This window comes from Thunnus thynnus, chromosome 19 (assembly GCF_963924715.1).
Source record: "Thunnus thynnus chromosome 19, fThuThy2.1, whole genome shotgun sequence".
In the NCBI taxonomy this organism is placed as follows: domain Eukaryota; kingdom Metazoa; phylum Chordata; class Actinopteri; order Scombriformes; family Scombridae; genus Thunnus; species Thunnus thynnus.
This window is the reverse complement of record NC_089535.1, coordinates 7,596,915-7,613,778: the sequence shown is the minus strand read 5'-3', so window position 1 is coordinate 7,613,778 and position 16,864 is coordinate 7,596,915. Positions and strand designations below refer to the sequence as shown.

General features: G+C 39.4%; 1 protein-coding gene across 1 annotated transcript in view; it reads left to right on the top strand.

Moving 5' to 3' along the window:
- LOC137170812 (netrin receptor UNC5D-like) overlaps nucleotides 1-16,864 on the top strand; it is a 181,354-nt gene that overhangs the window by 73,575 nt on the left and 90,915 nt on the right. The gene's annotated exons all lie outside the window — the stretch shown is intronic.

The following is a 16,864-nucleotide window of genomic DNA, read 5'->3' as shown; positions in this document are numbered from 1 at the left end:
AATAGTATTTCCTCCATCACTCTGTCATTCTCTTGCTTTCTCTTCCTCTCTCTCTCTCACACACACACATTCCCACTCTCATACTTGTTCTTGTTTTTTTTTTTTTCCATTTTGTTTGTGTCTTTGCGATCATCAGCCCTCCCACCATCACCCCGTTGGTCATCATCCAATGTCTCCCTGGTGTTGTAATCCTTGGCACCACAGAGATAAAGTCACTCTTGATGACTGATGACCATGGGTCCATGCAGAGATGAGCTGCAATTCGTAATGATACAGATATGCTATGTGCTTTTTATATGGTCCTCAAGGCTGTGTCTGTACAGCCGTTGCAGGTCAGAGGCTGGATCAGCAGTATCATTATGAAGTACATCATAAAAGTCCTTGTAAATAAAGCAAATGTGCTTTCAAGCAGCACCCACACCATAGACCTTGAAATGGCCAAGTCCTCGCAATGAATAAATGGGAATTTCATCAACCCCTTACTCTGGACACAGCAGAGGACTACCTGACTGAGGTCTGAGGGCCTTTTTAAAGAGTCGTTTATGATTCTGTCGTGACTGAAGCAGATAATGACCAGCTGTGGGTATCACTCACTGAGGTTCTCAGGGACCTCATTGGCACACTAAAAGATCTCATTATGACATTTTACAGATGTCACCTCTGCCACTTGTGAGGTTTGCCTGTTGGCCTCCCATGATACGCCGGTCCTGACAATCTGGCCATGGTCAGGCTCTGGATTGGGACCTCTGGGCCGCTGGGCTGGAGAAAGCTGAGGTCGACAGCCAAGCTTACTGTGTGAACAGTGAGCGAGCTGCGGTTCACATTTTATTTTCTAATTATTCTCCAACTCTCATTTAACTTTCTGTTCCCTCAAGTTGTGAAAGTCTGTCATAAGTAGACTTAAAAAAGTATTGTACACTAACACAGAGCATTGTGTTTTTTCAAAGGTGTAAATTATGGAATCACAATCATGACTTGCTTTTTGTTTTTTATCGTTAAATTCAAAGCATTGTTTACTGGATGTAAAGTACAACCTTCCAGTCATTTAACCCTTTAACATTCCTTTAAATTTCTGCAAAATAGCCTAAAACACCTAACCAAGGCATACCTAAAGTAAATTGAAAGCTGTTCTTGAACCATTAGGAGTACATGCATAGTTGTAGTCTCTTTTGAGAGGTAACACTGAAGTTTTTCCTCAGCAGTTAGAATCATTGTAAGTGCTACTGGCATTGAGTAACAGAAGTTTGAACACACTAAAATAGAAGGTTTTATTTCCGCCTGAATATTTTTTACAAAGAGATGCCTGCAGATGACCTATAGCTGTGATTTATTAGCTGGAAAACACAATGGGACTACAGCATGGAGCCTTACCTAGTCCAAGTTCAATTTTAATAACAATACCACAGGAAATGAATATTTTACACATGTTTTTCTATGGGTATTTCTAGGCGTCTTGCAAGAAAAGGCCATTTAGAGACACCAAATAACCCCCGCTTCAGAATAACTGAAGCATAAACACATTATAGTGCTTTGTGCATATGAATAGTCAAAACAAATATGGTGTAAAAGCAGTTTGTATAAAAAGTAACACACAGCAAACTATTTAAATTTACATAATTGCCATGTGGAGGCTTTATAGAAACCACTAAAGCTGCATATTGTAATTTTCGGAATTTCATTGGTGATTTGAAGCGCCAGTCATCAGCAGAATCTGTTCCTTTTGGCTAAGTCTTTACAGGAAGGAAGAGGAGAAGGCACCTCGTCTTAGCGTGGACTCTCATTGGCTATTGTAGGCTGTGGACAGGACATGGAAGCTCTTATTGGGTCAAGTGAGGTGTCAATTGAAACGTCAGAGTGCAGCCTCCATTCTCATACTGAGATGTGGCTAATATTTACATGCTAACTCGAGTTATGATGGAGAACACAACAAAGATTAGGACATCTGCTGGCTAATTTGAAATGATACAACACCTGTTTGTGGATATTTATTGGTGTAATAATGTGTTTTGGACCAACCATTTTTGTCGGAGTTGTATCAGTCAGTGGAGTAATATGAGGCTTTATGGGTGAGTAGTGTGAATTTTGTGATTGTTTGTAGGTTGGTGGTCTGAAAGAGGCGTTGATTGTACCAGCTGTTGTGATTGTATCTTGAAATGGTTTGTATAAACTGAATTACAGGAATCTTAAATTTCCAAAGATGTGTCGCATGAGTACCAACTTAAAGACGGGAGTTGTGTACATGGCATAGTTGTGTACTTAATAGTCTGATGACCTGCAGGCGGACTGTTGGGACATTATTAATTAGTGTATAATCACCTGAAAATAAGAATCATTGTGTTTTCGTTAGAATGATCCCTTTATATCTACATAGGCAGCGGGGTCCTCTTCCATGGAGCCTGCCATAGTGCACTGCCATGTTTCTACAGCAGCCCAGAACAGACAAACCAAACATATGCTCAAGAGAGGGCGTTTCACATTTTTTGCAAGTTTCACAGCCACCTTAGGTTCTCCATCATGCTTGAAAGGGGAGAGGGAGGGGTATTCGGTTGGTTCGGTTGCAACCTCACTGCTAGATGCCACTAAATCCTACGCACTGGTCCTTTAAAATGCATTGAAGTAGGATATTGATCTGATCACACAAACCACCTCCATACAGGGTCTAAGATGCATTTTATCCAGAAGTTACTCAAGTGTAAATGCAATGAACTATGACTTGTCGAGCCACTAAGCTCAACTTTTAACACCACTTAGATGGTAGAAAATCATCCAAAGTGCAGTGCAGAAATAAGGCAAGGCAAATCTATTTTATATATAGCACATTTCATATCAAGTAAACTAAATGTGCTTTACAATGATATATATACAGCAAGGTATGTGACTCAATTTTTTAAAAATACAGGAAAAGCAAACAACAAAAAACAAGAGAAAACACCCACCTACTAAAACACATTGATGAAGCACACCAGCCTCCACACACGAAAATGACAGACACAGACAGTACAGTGCACAAACACACACATGCTTCAGATCATTTATTCCACAAGCTTTAATTAGCTGCAGATAAAATCCTACATTCTGAAGCATCTACCATGATGAACAAACACACCAAGGTGTAGAGAAGGAGGATATTGAAAGTAGTTTCTTCTTGTTAATATTTTCAAATCTCCTGATATTACTATATTAATAGCTAAATATGTCTAGGTTAGAAACTGACATCAGATTGAGGTGTGAAAGGAAATTGACTATTGTCTGTTATAGGTATTGTATAAATAAATTTGACAGTTTTTAAATATACAGACTAGTCACCGGGTTGTGGTGTATGGTTATTACCTGAACATAAATTCAATCAGGAAATCAATTACATATTGTTGTGTTTTCATATTGAAGTTAGGTTAGTGCAGGCGAAGTAGGCCCACTGCTGCCGCTCCAACATTATCACTTTACTGCAAAGAATTGTCTATAATATCACATTTATTAGTCATATTTAGACTCATCCAGGTTCTTTGGATTGAAGCTCTGTGATACTAAAGGATTTTGCCCACCAAGTCCCTATTTTTCATCCAAAATTGTCACGTTTAAAGATAAATATGACATCACCTTTACACACTGACGATTTGATTTTCTGCATTTTTCCGCATCCATCAAAAGCTTTTCGAGAATTGTTTGACCACTCAGAGCCACCGTACTTGCAAACATCGTCATCCAAAAGGGCATCTGATAGGCTGATTCACTTTGTCTCCCAGCACAAAGTACTCTGTGACAAAGAAAGTAAAGAATTCAGAGATGCAGACTTTAAAGTCTATGGGGATTGACTCGCTTTTGGAGCCAGCCTCAAGTGGCCATTCAAGGAACTGCAGTTTTTGGCACTTCTGCATTGGCTTCATTTTTCAGCCCCGGAGGTTGCCGCTTGGGCGTAACCTGCAGGACATATACGTCCACAAGACAAAAGAGGAACAGGGCAGAAGTTGACAGGGGACCAGCAAGAAAAAAAAAAGTGGAAATATATGGAAGCAGTGTCCTTCTTGAAATCTTCCATGAGAAAGAGAAGGTGACTCAGATAGACTACTACTCAGCAGGTCAGATAGTAATATTCAGGTGGGTGATGAAGATGAGGATGGAGGATGAAATAGAAGATGAGAACAGCACACAGACAGAGAGGGAGAGTGACAGTGTGGAGACAGAGAGGGAGGACAGCTCAGCCCCTTCAGGTAGCCGCGGTGCCAGATGCAAGACGCAGTCAGAGAGCGGTGACAGCCTAGGGATCTACCTCCAGTGGAGAGAAGCAAGGGAGGAAGTGAGAGAGGCAGAGCGACAGCAGTGTCAAGCCTGGCAGGAGCTGCAGACAGATGAGGTGTACACCTTTCTCTCCAGCTTGGCCTCCAGCATGAGGAGACTCATCCCAGAGAAACTATTCTATGTAAAAATCAAGATGCAGCAATTGGTTCATGATGCTGCCCTCTGGGGGGTCTTCCATCAGCAGTTTTCCCAGGATCCAACCTACCGTGATTTTTAAATTCCGAGTGTGAAAAGTTGTCCAGGGCGACGTGCACACTGTATCATTTAAGTATTTTAAAACAGCAAACCAACACCAGGTCTGTATTTTTCATATTAATCTTTGTTTTTTTTTTCATTGCAATGTTTAAATATTTTTTTCAAAACCATTTAAATGTTATGTCACCAAATTTCAATAATATTGTTATTACTAATTTATTATCAGTTTAACAACGTATTATTATTGACTAATTTTTAATATAGCACTTTTTCACTCTGTTTGTATTGATTCAGATTCTGCTCTTCTAAGCAGCAGGTTCTTTTGTATTTATGAAGTCAAAATAAACAGGGAACAAGCTCATTGATCTTTTATGGATATTTTTGTATAACAATATCTGGTTCAGTGTTTTATTTACAAAATATAATAATATAACAGCCAATGCATATCTATACAGTATTGAACTTATGAACAACATTCAAACAAGTTTAAAATATCTGACGTCCTCCATCTTCTATAGTTGCATTGCTGTATCTCTCTCTAACCTATGAGTCCATGGTGCACATAATGCCATGGTGGTTGGCCAGCAGGTGAGGCAAAATATTGCTTAAATGTGTCTCAAATGCGCAGAGCTTCTGCAGATGCCCGGTTGCCGCTGGGCCTCTGGATCTCCTGTCAACACGCGGTGCCGTCAGCACCATCAAAACTGTCATCCTGGCCGGCTAGTCCCGCTACTTCGTGGCGCAAGTAGTTGCATAATATGCAGGTTGCCTTAACGATGCTGTCTGCCAGGTCAGGGTTCATCTCCATTGGCCTTTTATAAACCCTGAAACACTGGGTCAAAATGCCAAGCATTTTTTTGATATGCGATGTGCTCTTGACAGGCGGAGGTTGAAGATGCGCTTGTCCTCTTTAAGATGCTCTCCAGGGTAGGGTCGGAGAAGGCATGGCTTCATGGGAAAGGCCTCGTCTGCCATGATAATGTGATTGACCTTCCCCGATTCAGGTGCAGATGGGAGCTCCAATGGGGGTGGAACATTCAGTGTTCCACGCTGGAGGGCAAGTCCCAGCGCAGAATCTGCAAATATGCCTCTCTTGCTATTCCCACCATAGCTCCCCACATCTATGGCAAGGAAACAGTCATCTGCATCCACTAAAGCGATTAGGGCAGTGGAAAAGGTGCATTTGTAATTTAAAAAAGGGAATTTGTGTGTGCAGGGGCCTCAATTCTGACATGCTTTCCATCCAGAGCTCCGAGGCAATTAGGGGAGTTCCATCTCTCATTGAACCTCCTTGCCGTGTACTTCCAGATTTCCTCTGCTGGAGCTGGCATGTATTTTTCCTTGAGTTGCAGCCAGATTTGGTCACAGGTCTCTCTCACAATCTTCCCCACAGCGCTTATGCCCAACCTGAAACTGCTGGCAACGGTGGTAAATGAGTCCCCAGTGCTGAGATATCTAAAATCATACAAAGATTGTTATAGCAAATGAACTGATGAACAAACAAATGTGTGTTTAAGTAGGTGAGTGTGTGGCACAAGCTTAATAAATTGTTGGAACAATTTAAAGCAAGGGCAGAAGGTTTGGTTTTAACTTTGGTAGGGACATTTTTTGAGGCTGACAGGATTTTCATGATTAAATGATTCCTGACAGTCACAAACAGATCAGTTGGACAAGCTGTGGCTAATTTAGCTTATGAGTAATGTTCACGTCTTAATGACACACATGTATACAATAATAACTAATCTACTCATAGATGGGGGAGAGATGGCATTAAATAGTAAATATTTCTCCCATTAATTTCAAAGATTAATGTTTGGATTAATTACAAAATTCTTATTAACTAAGCTCAACACTTTTTTAAAAAGAACCAGATGTCTTAATTTGCTTTTGGGAGGAAGCATTTAATTAAAACATGTCTGAGCAACAATCACAAATTAGTTACCAACACCTAGCACCTGAAATGAAATAAAATATCAAATGATCTTAGTTTTTTCCAATGAAGTCATTTTCAATTCTGTGACGTTTGGAACATTTAAACTATAAATATTAACTGCTTCAGATTCTCCACCTCACTGACTCCACTGCTGCTGCTGCTGCTGCTGCTGACAGGCTGCTGCTATTCAACAATGCGTAAAGCTTGAAGTTGAAGGTTGCCAGATCCTCAGGTCAAGTATCCCCCATCCTGCTATTCACTCTTTATCATAATAGCACACTTTTTTTGCAGATGTTTCCATTAACATTACGTAGAATAAAAGCAGGTAGATTGTTTGAGATTGGTAAAAATATCGGTAGGGACAATCCAGCAACACCTTGAAGTCCATACCCAAATCTACGCCCATGATTTAAAGGAATTTCAAGATGTAAATACTGTACATGTGTGAATAAGGCAATGAAGCAATTCAGCCATTACGCACGACTGGATCTACTGGGATCTCTGGCACAGCGTCGAAACACCAATACTATCAGCTCTGACAGAAAAGTGTGATAAACGGACTGATCATAGGACAACTATTGACCATGATCTTATGTATGCTGCAGCGTTTTGAGGCTGTGCCCTGAATATCTGCAGATCCAAAGGCTGATCACCTGTGATGTGTGTGTGTGTGTGTAATTTAGACATACTGCCAGCCACTGTCCAAGATCAATTCGATCGCAGAAATTGGTGGTCTTCTTTTTAATGTGTGGTCCCAGTATTGCTAGCAGCATATCAAACTGGACCACTGACATCCTGAAATCGACCTGGAAACGATCGTGATAATTCTGCAGCTCCTTTATCAGCAGGTGAAACTCTCCCTGTTCTTCACGTCTTCTCAGGATTGGATGGACCCGATATTTTCTTTTTTTCCTGTCAAGAAGTTAGAGGACCACAAAATCATCCTGCTTGACATCTCCATTTTGTTTCGTATTCTGAATTTCCGCAACAAATAGAATAATAAAGCGTCGGAGCATCAGTGTGCAAGGTTTCTGTGCGTAACGATTTGTATCAGATGATGGATTTAAAAAATTAATGAGAAATACAGACCACAAACATGGGAAATAATTGATAAATGATTAGGCTTTGAAGCTATATCCCATACTCTTACAGCTTGCAGCACACAGCCTGTGAGGTTTACTTCAAAAAATGCTAAAATGTTCTGATATCTGCTGCTGTTGCTGCTGCTAGCCTTTTGACTTGGTCTGATAACCATTTTCAGAGTGCTTGCACTTAATAACTTGTTGAGTAATGAAGCGAAGCGCAACTCTTTGCATGATGTGCTTTCAAGACACAAGCAGCAAATGCTACTCAATATTCAATATATATAAAGAGTAAACAAGGTTGCAGCCGAACTGTAATCACCACAATGTGACAAACACTTACTACTACTCCTGTTCTGTGTGTGATTGTTTCTTCTTTATTGTGAGTTGTTCCAGCTTCTACCTTTCTATCAAAGCCCCTCCACAATATTAGCCTTCTTAAGTGTTTGTCTGCAGCCTCATTAGTCAAACCAGACAGAAGCATTAATTCTAGCAGTAAATGAACTGCCTCAAGCCAGTAATTGATTTGATGCGTTAGAAATGTGCTACTTTTGATCACCACCGTAGCGGTGGCGTGGATCAATACGACTATACGTTTCCAGTAACTGCAGCCTGTTACATGAAACAATGAGATGTTATTCTTTACAAATAGAGTGTAGAAAATTTCCATTGACCACTATACAGAATTTAGTGTAAGTCTAAAGTGATATTTTCATGTTTGATTTTTATTAATGAACGCCTTTAAAAATCCACAAAGGGTAAGCATTTTATTCTTCACCATGACTTGACTACGCCACTAAGATCAATGCCACTGTTACATTGTTAAACTAATTATGCAATCTCAATCTCTGAAAATAATTGAAGGTTTAGGTTGTAACCTTGCAATCTGCAAAGATATTTATAGGAGATGAGACGTACTGTCACGTTCAAAAGCAGTTTTCTTTGACATTTTTCCAAGCAATCAAACCGTTACCCATCCTCTTGACAAACCACATCGACACGTACAGAATAGCAAGCATCAAGAATTCACTTTGAGGTGAAATTAGAAATTGTGCATATATTTGCATAAATGTTTCCTTAAAATCCTTTTGTTTTGTACTTTCCCTCCAGTGAATGATGGCCTATATTCCTTTACTGATTGCATTATGAACCAGCTGCTACAGTGAGAATGTTAATTCACTGTCTTAATTCAGTTAGGTCTTGAATTGTAAGTACATAACGTGGTCGAACACTAATGAGCATATTAACTGACAACGTTATTGACGGTATTATTCAAATGTCAATAATGCTATGAATATCAATATAGCCTTTAACTGCATTTCGAAGCTCTATTCTGTTGAATGGCAGCTCCTTTGCCACAGCGTCAGCCAGGAGATTCTTCTTAATTTATTTCAGATTGACATACCGTTGCACACTTTTGTTCAATATTTAACCATTTACCATCCTTCACTATTTTTCAAACACCTCTCTCAAAAGACTCAATGTATTTTTCTTGCTCTTGTATTGATTGGGATCTAACTTAATTAATCATCAGGGAGACACTTAAGACTCTGCTGTCTTTCTGCTTCTATGGGTAATTCGACTGTATCTCCTCAATTTTTATTCATTACAAACAAGATTCGCCCACTGGAGATTCTTCATGATCTTGGCTTAGATGAAAAAATAAATGCTGAAATAATTGGCTATACAAATCTGCAGCGCAAAGAATCTCCAATGCAAAGAAAATCATCAGATCCATTCCTCTTCTCATATCTCCCAGTGTAGAAACAGTTGAATTTGACGTGTACATGTTCGTGTTTAGCTTTATTTTAGTAATCTATGAGATGGAATTAGTGTTTTATAATGCTCCGCTTTTATGTTACACACATACTGTATTGTAACAAACAAAACTGTATTTTTCTGTGCATAAAATAAATTGCTTCTTTGCAGATCAGATATAGCAAGGCCAGGATGTGTGTGCGTTACGGTATCTGTTAAGAATTTGTAAAACCTTTCACATAACTGGATTACTCAGGGCTTATATCTGTAGTTATATTTAAAGAAATATTAAGTGTTAATTAAACCCACAAACAGTCATAACTGTCAAAAATACATTAAGAATGTGTGGCAGCAGTTTATGATTAGAAACCAATGTTTACTCTACTGATACTCACCTCAGGTCTATCTGCTGTTACTTGCAGTTCTGTAAATACTTGAATACATTTCTACATAGCTTTGTTTGCTGCCTCACAACACAGCTATTTTCTATTAGTTTTATACTGTTATGATGTTGCACGTGTATGTCAAAGGTGGTCAAAGGTATAAGAGTTGAGGTGTACGAATGCAGTGTAGGATGTTTAAAAAAATATTTGGGGGGGTAACTTTTAGTTGCTGTTTTCAATGTGAAATGAACCCAAATTATAATGCTTTCAGTAATCACCACCTTGTGTAAACACAACCACGTCAGTAAATAGCATCTCATTTGTAATAATTGTCTGTATTTTCTAACTACAATAATAAGTACATGAAAAGCAAAACAATGCAGGCCTATTCCCTTTCAACAACTAAGATTTAGGAAGAGTTTTCAGTATAAACCACTATATCGCAATATAAGATAACGATCATGAGATCATGACAATATCATTAAAAGTTCTGGTTATTACATTCAGATGTCTTACAATTCAAAACCGATCTAACTTTGATTTCATCAGTATGGGTCTGATGCAGCCTCAGGTGTTTTACAAAATTACAGACTAGTAGCTACAAGTACTGCCAAAAGAGCCAAAATGAGTGTAATATTCCTTCTTTATTGATGCAATTCTGGAAATTACTTCAGCTGAATTTTTTAGCGTGCTTTATTTCATCCCCAGATTTATCCCTGCCGATGCAATAACATTATAGACTCGACTATTGAGCATTGCATCATTGGTTATTAGACTGAAAAAAATATGTTCTACATTATTCTAGATAAAAAGCTGACTTCACTAAGTACATTGAGCTCAGTAACATTAGTCAATGACACTGATAACTCCACCAGTTAGCAAGACCCACGTGTAGGCTGTAATATTAACGTTATCTAGCTAACTTGCTAACACTACTGTTAGCTAACGCGCCAAACCAAAGACATTTTTAAAGTCTTAAGCTCTAGTGTTAATGTCACTTACCATAAGGAATTCAATGAGGCTTGCTTGTTTGGTGACGATGAGCTGAATACTTTTTAACCTGTTTACTTCCTATAACAAAGTCACGATTAGCTTTTAGCTGTCAAAAGCTATGTTTGGGTGCGTGAGCCCTGCATGCTTTTCAGTAGAGTTGTCTTATTCACCTCTTCAACATGAGGCCAGTCTATTTTCCATTTTTCAATTGTAGAAGCAGCAACTTTCTTTGCTGTCTTATTTGCTGGGGGTGATGTTAGTGACGGCCCAGGATTTGGGTTTCTTTCTTCAGTAACAGTTGGAGCTTTTATAATGAGGTCCATGGCAGCAGCTAACTTCACTGCAGGTCCAGGATTGCATAGCGTCTGCCAGGTATCGTAACAGCAGCGTAGTGTGAACAACAGCGCTGTTTGTGTGAGTGTGTGTTAGAGATGGAAACAGAAATTAAATGACTTGAATGAAAATAAAATGATTGCTTAATGTAGGATTAGGATATTGGCCTAAACTGGTAAATATAAAGTTATTATTTTTTCTGAAATCTTGGCGGCTATTTTTAGATTTCATTCTGAGATTTCTTGGGGCATTGTTGCCTTTTCCTCCCATTAATTTCCGACGCTGAATATATGTAAAAATGCCCCCTGAAAGTCAAAGCCAGGAGCTTCAGCCTGCTCTGAATACTTCATTTGCAATGTGACCTCTACTTCCTCTTTGTGAGCCATCAAATTGTTAGCGCATACCCACGAAAGGTCGTCCGTTCCGTAGCCTTTGTTGTTAAGGCTACTGCAAAGGTTGTTCCAGGGGTTATTTGTGTTGTCCACTCGTATATTTCGGATCAGATTCTGGCTTGAACATGTATATGTAGGGTATTTGAGACTTGTACTTTGAGTAAAGAACAAGAAAAAGAAGTGAAGTTTAAATACTACTATTTGTTTACGTACCCTCTGGTGCTGGCCAATCACAACAGAGAGGGCTCATCAGTAGGGGGGCCTTAAAGAGACAGGAGCTAAAACAGCCTGTTTCAGACAGAGGCTGAACTGAGGGGTTTTCAGATATTCCAGTATAACCCCTGAATATAAATATAAACCCATAAATGTGCATGATACATCCCCTTTAAGTTCTTTTCCCCTCTGTTCATTTCCAAGATGTGCACGTTTCCTGCTATACATTTTTAAATTAGGTTATGCAGACAGTGCATAATCCAATAAGGGATTATATGACATTAACGGCCAGATTAACTAAGGTTTTGACACATTTTGCCCCAAACACATGCAGTGTATTTATCAAGCAGGATCACCAGGCTGGAGTCGCAGTTTGTGTGTATTTTTAGCAAGTGTTTGCAAGATGTGGCTCTCACCTTATTGCATATGCATATAAAGGAGTATCACGAAAATGATAGGGGGAAACATGTCAACAGATGTTTATTATCTAATCCGCTGGATGGAGTCCTAGAATTTGCAATGGTTAGTTTTGCAGGGAAAATTGGCCGTCTCTGTAAAGCTGGCATAAAAATAGTGCTTATAGTAATAGTGTTTACATAAACCATAAGGAAGGTTTTGGAGGAAAAGGAAATATGACTTTACCTTTATTCTCAATGACTTCAAATAAAGGTAGTCATACCGGAAAAAATATCCACAGAGATGCACTGTGCCAGTTATCTGAAAATAAATAATAGTTAATAAACAATATTAGTTGTTAGTTATAAACTATGTGATAATAAATATAGACTTTGGAACAGGCTTGGGGCGTGTGGTCTGTGTTCAATAAACTTCAATTTGAACTTGATAACCAATGAATTGTGATCACTACAGGTGGCAGCCGCAATTATCTTTCTTTTGGCTGCATTTGCCTTCATGTTCTTGAGAAACATCAGCTGTATCAACATTACCTCCATCTCCACCTGCTGCTCTGTCACTCTCTCTCTCTCTCTCTCCACCGCTTTATCAGGCTTGTCTATATTAAGCCTTGTGTGCTATTCGTTTGACTCTTATTCCCTCAATAACACATTTAAAACAAAATATTTTACACATTTTTAACGACATGCATTGTTCAATACGCATCTTCAAAACTCTTCACACAGTCAACTGTATTCAAACTGTGATGATATTTGCATTGTTTTCACATAAAGAGCATTCAATGACTACAGCCTTCAAATTTCCTGAATGCTTTTCTCACTCAAACACAAATAACCAGTAAAACTCTGTGGATCTGCAGCCCACATTGCAAATGCTTACATACTCACTTCAAAATGCTTCAGTTTGTTTTTAAAAACTAATATATATTCATATGCACAGCAATTAGCCAAATTATAACCACATTGAAATACTATATTCAACCAAAAAGAAGAAAATGTGTCAAAAGTAAAGCCCAGTGAACCCTTTCCTGTTGCACTAAAGTATATTTTTAATGAAAAGTTTGTTCACACAATATACACATTTCTTACACTATCAGCAATTAAAAAAAACAACATATACACAATAAAAACAACTGGAGATCACAAAGTGGTTACTACTTCAAAGACTGCCATAAAAAGATGCATCATGTGTTGCTTGTTGTTATTATTTTTTTTATCTCAATGTGCTTTGATTGACACATGAGCTGTTATCAATTGAAATCATGTGTTAGTATCTGCTGGAAGGATTTGCTTTGTGTGTAAAATGAACTGTTGTGCCCAGTAGTGTGTTGGCAAAGCTAACTGTGTGAAGAGTTTTAAACTTGCATACTCAGTATTGAGCCATGCATGTAACCAATCATTAAAAAAACTGTTATAATATGAGTCATTTTATGAGTAGTAGTTTTCCTCAGGGGGAACTGAACTGCAGAGGAAGTAAATGGTTTGGGATCAAGATCACTACATTATCATTTCTTTATGAGCTTGACAAATCCCACTGCTGAACTGCACCGCATCACCCTTGCAAATGTATTGAGAATCACAGCGCTATTTTGCACTTCGCCACTTTCTTAGTAATTCTCGCCCCGTGTTTCTGCTCTTACCTCATTGTTAACCAGCGGTTTTCAAGCTCTTCCATTAACTCTGGGGCAGCAGTAAACAAAATGTGCTAAGATCTCCAGTTGTAGCAAGTATACAGTCTGATATTGTGCATGTTTTCATTTCCAGTATACTGGCACCTCGGGGGGAGAGTTGACGTTCTCCAACATTCAGACCGAACCTAATTCATCAAACTGAAGGGTGTTATCTGTCTGCTGCTATAAGAATAACATACATGACCTGTGAGGTTAAGTACTGCTCCCTGAACATGCGCTCTGTTAGTTACCGGGCAGGAACGGGAGAAGGAGGAAGGACTTTAACAGACCAGCTGTCTTAATTAAAGCATCCAGCTAAAGCACAGTGCATATAATAACTATGTGTCTATATGAAAAGCCCTTAATGGACAAAGCCTTGACATTGTCGATGGAAAAATCCAGTGACACATTTGACCTGGAGCTTGGACAAACAACAAGCCTCCCAGAGGAGAACATCAGGCCAGTGACACAGCCTCAGAGGAGAATTATGATGAGAAGAGAAACTGATGGACTTGAAGTGTTTTTTGTTCTGGAGGCTTGTAATTACAGCTCGGAGAGCCGGGGAATAATTACATGAGCTCCATCGGTGAGTGATAGAGGGGTAGGTGGAGAAAATGAAAATCAGAGATATCATCCACCTCTCAAGGAGGAGGGAGTTACAAAAGTGGAACATTACTATACCCCCCCTGTGAAAAGGAACAAAGACTGAAGTATTTCTCTCTATCTCTGAGCTCCTCTAATCTTTTCCTGTTCATTTGTCTGTTTCTCCCACTTTTTTTTTTTTTTTTCTGCACTGACGCCTCAACTTTTTCTATCATTTTCACTCTCTCTTTCTCTCTCTCTCTCTCTCTCTCTCTCCACACTGGTCTGTCTAGCATCCTCTCTCTCTCTCCTCCTTCTCTGACAGTGTTCCAGGCTACTCGGGGCAATTACAATTTAAAATGACAAAATGGAGATCATCACCATGTCACAAGATCAAGTGAAATTAAATGGCCCATGAAAAAAGCCTACGTGTGCTAGTGTGAAGCTGTCTGTGTGTATGCAGTCACTTGTACTATACAGTATGTGTGTGTGTGTGTGTCTTTGTGCCTGCTTGTTGTGCGTTTACTCCAGTGTACTTCTAACAGTGTATGACATCTGCCCACCACAGTGTGTTCTTTATCACAGTTTTTTGAGTGAATCACCCTCAGATGCAGTCAGGGGTAATGTAGTGTAACAGAAGGAGGGTCGCCCTGGTCTGCTCATTTTCCCATTGCCATTACTTCCTACATTCACACACACCCGCGACGGCAGCTGCATTCCTCTTACAGTGATGTCAGCATTTTTTAAGCCAGTAAAATATATCTGAATCCTGCATGCACTGCTCCTTGATAGTCATGATCCCTAAGAGGGATTTTACTCTGCATCCTACCACACTTTAACTCTCTTCACAGGCTTTTGAGGAAGAAAGTGAATTGGAGCTAGTCATAAAACACACACACACACACACACACACACACACACACACACACACACACACATACATACACTCCGGTGGCTTGGCTGTGGGCTGTTGATTTGGTTCCCTCCCTCTTTTTTCCTGAAACAGATGGTCTTATAAAATTTAACACAAGTTCTGGAAAGCAAAAGGGACACTAGGAGGGCATCAAATCCAATTCTGTTATTATTTAAAACTCATTTTATTGCACAGCTTAATGCTCCTTGAATATTGCTTGTGTTTTAAAACGTCCTCCCCCCACCCCACTTGCCCCCCCCACCCCACACACTCGATTCTAAATGCGGCATTAAAACCTGAAGCTATTGTGTTCAAATTTGATCATTCTTAGCTGTAGCATTTCCTCAAATAGCTTTGTCTAAGCAGGGTAGCCAGGATTGTCAGTGCTACACATCCTTTGCCTCAGCTTTAATTACACCGTAGTCAGACAAGCTGCAGCCACCCCCTTTAGTCGCCATGCTGATCAATAAGTGGACAGACTCCAAAGCTCCATTGCTGCATGTAAGGAATATGGCCAGGAAAAGAGGAAAGAACTTGATGGAGGAGAGAGAGGGAAAAAAAAATGTTTTGTTGGCTTTGTTTCATCACTTTTAAAGCAAATTTAATCCTGCATGTTAGAAAATGTATTGGTTACCTTGTGCTCGCAGCGAATTGTGAATTAAAACATTAAAAAAAAGCTCGGTATTGGTATTCACAGCACACATAATTTAGTGTTTATATATGTATATGCTGTTTGTCCAGATGCAAAGCACAGAGACAGAGAGAGAGATGAATCGAGCCTCGCTCAGCCTGAAAAGTGCAGGTTTTTTTTTTTTTTGCACACCTTTTCCAAAAATGTATTTCTGATATTCAGATATAAACAGAGCCACTCTAGGGGATGATGCTGAAATGAACATGGTGGCAGAGTGCACCATTACTGTACCAAGTGCTCAGACGGAAAGAGAGAGAGAGACTGGCGGGGGGTAAAGAGGGAGGGGGATATAAAGTGAGAGAGACAGCAGACAGAGGAGTGCTCAGATGGGTAGAGTGGAAGATTTGTAGGGATAGAGAGCAATATGGAAGAAGATGATTGAGAAAGATGGATAGGAAAAGATGAGAGACAGAAAAAAGGAGGATGATTTAGAAACAGCAGGAGAGAGTGGGAAAGAAATAGAGCTGAGAAGCAGTGACAGGGGGAAGAGAGCTAAGGAGCTGGAATAGTATAGAGGAGGTGTCACCGTCAAGGGTGTCTCAATGAGATGCCATAAAACACTCTCTTATTCTGCCTACTGTCACAGGATAGAGTCAGGGGCCCACAAATACAGGTACGAGACACCCACCAACACTCAGACACTAAAGACACACTGATACAATAACATCTCACTTGTGTTTATTTGCCAACATCTCTGCTCTGGCTTTTCAGTGTTTTGCAGTGACACTGGTTTCCCTGCATATCATTTTGTTGCAACAGGAGTAGAGCAGCGACTGAAAAAAAATTTAAATCCGGAACAGTTTTTCTGTCATCTTTATTTTCTCAGAAAGGGACTGTATGAAAATTATTATAAGGGAAACAAGGGTCACAATTGGGGGTTGATTATGGATTTTTCTCTTTTTTACCAGAGCAGGAGAGGGTCCCTTTTTTCCTTTTTTATCAGCATATTTATATTCTATTGATATTCTATTTTCTTATTCTTAGTATTTGGAATCCGGCTGCGGGTGAAAATATTAA